The sequence below is a fragment of the Galeopterus variegatus genome, unplaced genomic scaffold, assembly GCF_000696425.1.
Source record: "Galeopterus variegatus unplaced genomic scaffold, G_variegatus-3.0.2 Scaffold1916, whole genome shotgun sequence".
NCBI classification, from domain to species: Eukaryota; Metazoa; Chordata; class Mammalia; order Dermoptera; family Cynocephalidae; genus Galeopterus; species Galeopterus variegatus.
In genome coordinates this window covers 49,537-54,891 of record NW_007728027.1, presented here as the reverse complement: position 1 = coordinate 54,891, position 5,355 = coordinate 49,537, and the positions used below count along the sequence as shown (strand labels likewise).

Below are 5,355 nucleotides of genomic sequence, written 5' to 3'. Positions count from 1 at the left end.
TTGTAAGCTTGTTTTTTTTTTTTTTTTTTTTTTGTCTTTTTGTCTTTTTTTTCGTGACCGGCAACGGATCGCAACCCTCAGTGTCGCGCCCTCACCGGACCGGGACCAGCAACTGGATCGCAACCCTAGGCGCTGCCCCCGCTCCTCACTCAGCCAGTGAGCGGCCGGTCTGTATGTGGGATCCAAACCCTCGGCGGGAGCGCCACCGCGCTTCCCAAGCGGCGCACTGTAGCAGTGTGCCACCGCGCCAGCCCTGTAAGCTTGATTTTAAGCAAGACACTGAAGCAGAATAACAGCCATGCCCAAATTAAATAATAAACTATAACCAATAATCTAAACTTAGTCAAAACCTTTTGCTAGCTAAGGGATCATCAGTTCTCTCCAAATACAGACATCTTTGACTGGTAGTTTCTAATTACCAGTCCAGGACATCACTGTCTAAAACACTGTATCTTAGAAGAATCCCATTCTTGTTCTGAGAGTTCAGCCTAAGGAGTAATTGCCCTTAAAAAAAATCCATATATTCAAACATGCATGGGCTGTATGACCAGTAATGTTCCTACAGTTAAAAACCATTCCTCATATTATCATTAAAATAATTTTTCTATCACCTTGGAGCCAATCAGATCAGTTCTCTAAACAGCAAGTGTATCTAGTTTAAGCATTTTGTTTTACTGAATGAAGAAACTGTGGCCAAAGGGGTTAAAGAGATAAACTGTGACTTCTCTAAAGTCACAGGCTCATTAGTGACATTTCTGGAACCTAGAATGCAAGACTCTTGTCCCAACCCAGTGTTCTCTGTAGGTTACCACAGTTTTACTGATCACAGTGCTATCCATACCTCAAGTGAAATTAACTGGCATTTCTTTAGCTTTAGACTTGAGAAAGAACCAAAATACAACATCAAGTCTATAGCCTATTTTATTCTGTTTCAGCCCAAAATTAATTTAAGATACCATATGCAAAGTTAACAAGGTGAAGATTAGGAGATGAAATTTTAAATGGCTAAAACGAAGGGTTACTACACAGAATATAAAATATACAAGGAATTCTTGCGAATCACAAAGACAAGAAATACAAAAGAAAATTGGATAAGGATATAAATAGACAATTCACAGAAGGGAAAAACCAAATGACTAATAAACATCAGAAGAGATGCTACCTCACTGGTTAGTTAACAGGGATTTCAAAAACATTGAAATACTACTTAACAATCATCAGACTGGCAAAAATCACAGTCTGGAAATATTCAGTGTTGGCAAGAATGTATGTAAACAGAAACCCCTATGTTTTTCCACCAGAATACACTGGCACAACCACTTTGGAGAGCAATCTTGCTGACTAATGAAATTATTAAGTATGTGTATAAATCTGTGTGTATCCTATGACCAGGACAGACACACACATATCTATATCTCCTATGACCTAGCAGTTTCACACCTGGTGCTATAACCAAAGAAAATACTGCACACAGGTGTACAAGGAAGAGGAGACAACAAGGTTGTTACTATGGACACTCTTGGAGCAGTCTATAGTAATACCGAGTTGGAGACAATATGTGTCCATGTTTAGTGAAATAGATACATTAAATGTGTCTTATCCTTTCTTTGTACAGTTTGTTCCCTCTGCCTGGAAAGCTCTTGCTTCTAGATATTAGCATGTCTTACTCTATAACTTCATTTCAGTCTCTGCTCAAATTGTCCTCTACTCAAAGAGGTCTTCCCTGACTACCAATCTAAAACAGCACACCCCTCAACTCAGAATCTCTCTGGTCCAAACATCCTTCTTAATTTTTCTGTTTAAGACTATTAACACTGTACCAGCCAGCTGCCAAAAACAAAACAAATAAAGGCTATTAACTACCTTACATTTTAATATATATGTGTTTACAGTCCAGACTTAAGAGGGAAATAAAAAGAATACAGTGTCCCAGAACCATAAGAAGAAAAGTGCAAGGAGGAACAAGTAAACAAAATGGCAAATGATTTAAAAAATTCCATTAGATTTAACAAAGAGATCAATAGTAACCACCACCCAATCAGATTCAGTGACTGCAAAAGATTACTAGACTTCAAAATATTTTTAAAAGACTAAGTAATAAGGAGGTGGAGAAAATGAATACAGACAACTCTTTCACAAAACTAAAGTAAAATAATTACAAAGCAGAAGGCAAAGCTAGGGTGAGGAGAGTATTTTTAAGATTAGAGACTTAAATGTGCTTAATCCTGATAAGTTAGGGCCAGTTGAACTATCCCTAAAGAGGGATAACTGAGTGTTACAGACTAAATTGTGTTCCCCAAAACTCATACTTTCAAGTGCTAAACCTATTACCCTCAGTATTTGGAGTTAAGGTTCATAAAAAGGTGATTAAAATAAAATGAGGCCACTGGGGTGGGACTCTAATCCAATATAGCTGGTGTCTTTATTAGAGGATAAAACACCAGGCTGCATGTACACAAAGGAACAACCACATGAAGGGGCAGCAAGAGGAAGGCCATCTGCAAGCCAAAAACAGAGGTCTCACAGGAAAGCAACTCTATCTGAACCTTGATCTTGGACTTCCAGCCTCCAGACTGTGAGAAAATAAATTTCTCTTGTTTAAGCTCCCCAGTCTCTGGCATTTTGCTATAGCAGCCCTAGCAGAGGAAACACTCCTCCTGAGAAGAAAAAACTCAGAGCACAATTAGAGATGGACAGAGAGAGGTAGACATGTTTGCAGGTGAAAGAGAACAGAAAACAGAGAAGTTCCTGTCTGATGTATTTCATTTCCTCTGTGAAATAGAAGGAAAATTATTTAATAAAGAGAAAGGAAGGAAGATGGTGGGTTAACAGCCTCCACGGAAAACAGGAACAATTACTAGGGACACTCAGGATTGTTGGACTGCCTGTCCAGTACTCAATAAATGCTTGTTGTTAAATGAATGCCTAAATGTCATTCATGAATGTTTTAGTTCAGTTCTAACAATGAACTCTGGCAGTGACCGGCAAAAGAAAAACATTGGAATGAGTGAGAACCTGGGTTGTGAATCTAGATATGTGTGACTTACGCAAGTCACTTACCAGTTCTGGGCCTCAGTTTCTTCAACTAGATGAATCAGATTCAACAACCAGTAAAATAATACTACCATCAATAACACTAAATTAGGAGAAGTGAGATTAAATACAAACACACATGTATATACATACATACAACACAAAATAATACAACCATCAATAACACTAAATTAGGAGAAGTGAGATTAAATACAAACACACATGTTTATACATACATACAACATGTATATACATACATACATACAACTAATCAAACATACTACTGTTCCCAAAATATGAATATTTCTATTTCTGGAAAAATACATATATTTATTTCTGGAAAAATCATCAGTATATTGTTTTGTTTGGGCAACCAGCCAGTACAAGGACAGAATCCTGGACCTTGGTGTTATCAGCAGCACGTTCTAACCAAATGAATTAACCAGCCAGCCCTTCAGTATATTTTAACTGCCACATACATAGAAGGATTATTTTGCATTCTGGTTTGATTCTGAATGTAAATACATTCAGAATGTCACAAAATCTAAAGATGTTCCTATCAATTCCCAAATAATCTTTACATGTTTGTTTAGAAACTCCAACCGTGTTATCACAAACAAATTCATCTGTAGTGAGGATTCTCTTCAGCTTTAGGAAGTATATCTAGGGTAGAGATGGCCCTCCTGCCCTAGGACTATAATACATGAACACAAACCATTGCTATAATTCAACTGTTTCTCCTATGCCCTGTGCTAAGTTCCAGCGGGAAGAATTCCACAATCCTATCAAAAGCAATAGGAAATTTTCTTTCTAATTTCACCGAAATCTTCCTCAGTGACAAAAGATGTAAGAAAAGCTGTCAGGCAATGGATGTCTCATACAGTACAGTCACTCTGCCCTTAACCAGAAGCCTCTGTACAGAACAGAGAAGTTTAAAATAACGTGAAAATGGAAAAGAGAAATCCCTATCCAAGGTTTAAAAAAAAAAAAAAAAAGAAAAGGCATTGCGGCTGCAAACTGCCCTTTCCTTACTCCCTTCTGAGAAATAACCAAATCTCAAGCACACTGCAACTGAGCTCGTTTAAATTGCGGTGGAGGAGGTATGTCAATTGCAACCTTGGCACCAATAGGCAATTTTACCAATCCTTGCTATTAAGTCAAATCACTTTGAGACAGGAGTACTTCTCCCTTTCACTACCATGTCACAAAAGAATTTCCAAAACGACAAATGCAATGGGCCGCAAAATAATCTTGCTGAATCACAAATACTCCCAAATATAAAGCAGGAGTCGCTGAGCTTGAACACTGGCAGCCATACCTCATCGTGAAGCGCAATGAAAATGTATAACTTACTTTTTTAGTAAAGGCAAAGAAGGTTCTAACGTTTAAAGCTTTCACAGTATTGCTATCAGCAGCAAAATCGTGTGTGCAATAACAATACACACAGGATTTATACTAAAAATAACCGCGTTCTCTCAAAATTTGCATCAACTATCCCTCAAGGGCAAATACATCACCCGGGCCCGCAACCGCGGCCACAATGGGTACCCTCCGCTCTGCTCAGCTTGGCACAGTTCCTGCTAGCCCACACCCTGATTCCTCCGCGACCGTGCTTCCCGCTCCCAGGCTGCCTCGGCGAGCCTCCAGCTGCAGAGAGCCAAGCCTGCAAGCCGCCCTCACCTCGGTACTGCTATCCTTCGCCTCCCGGGGTAGCCCCACGTTCCTCCCTCGCCTCTCGGGTTTCGGCTTCCCAACCCACTCCTCTCCTCCACTCGCGCGCGCTGTGGCTCTCGGGCGGCGGCCTCACCGTTTGGTTCGGTCCGGAATAGACCGGCCCTCCCGCTCCCACTTCCCAACACGAAGTGGCGTCGGTTGGTCCCGCGCCCCACGCTGCCAGTCCACACGCCGCCGCCTACTGATGCCGAAAGCGGCTTCTAGGAACGCGCCATGTTCAGAGTCGCGGCTCCAAACTATGCGGACGCACGATTAGTACGTCAGAGACAGCCAGCGCGCCCGGAATAGGCAAAGGGAGAAGGTGATAGGCGAAGGGCAGGAAGGGGAGGGAGGGGCTTACTCTTCAAACCCGGAGGCGCCAGGTGGCCAAATCAGCTGTGTGCGCTTGCGCAGTATGTATAACGGGGAGCCGGGGCTAGCGCGATCTGTAACCGTGGAAACCTTAGGTCCGCGTGGTCCCACCACCTGGAAAATCAGTTGTCTCCTGGGTTGATTGAAGCTTCATTCAGAACCATTTTACCCTCCCTGTTCTAGTTATCAACTGCCAAACTGTTTGTTTTACGGGTCCCTCACGGCGGAGAAGAATTA

The 5,355-nt window shown here is 41.5% G+C and overlaps 1 protein-coding gene across 2 annotated transcripts in view; it reads right to left on the bottom strand.

The window, feature by feature from the left end:
* Positions 1 to 5,026, bottom strand: part of IPO11 (importin 11) — a 251,868-nt gene extending 246,842 nt beyond the window's left edge. The window contains exon 1 of one of the 2 annotated variants that reach the window (XM_008579583.1): positions 4,841 to 5,026. The gene's annotated coding sequence lies outside the window, so the exon portion shown is untranslated. Of the gene's footprint in view, positions 1 to 4,713; positions 4,741 to 4,840 lie in introns of those variants that run through there. The other variant, XM_008579584.1, reaches the window with a different exon arrangement.
* Between the last annotated feature and the right edge of the window lie 329 nt (positions 5,027 to 5,355).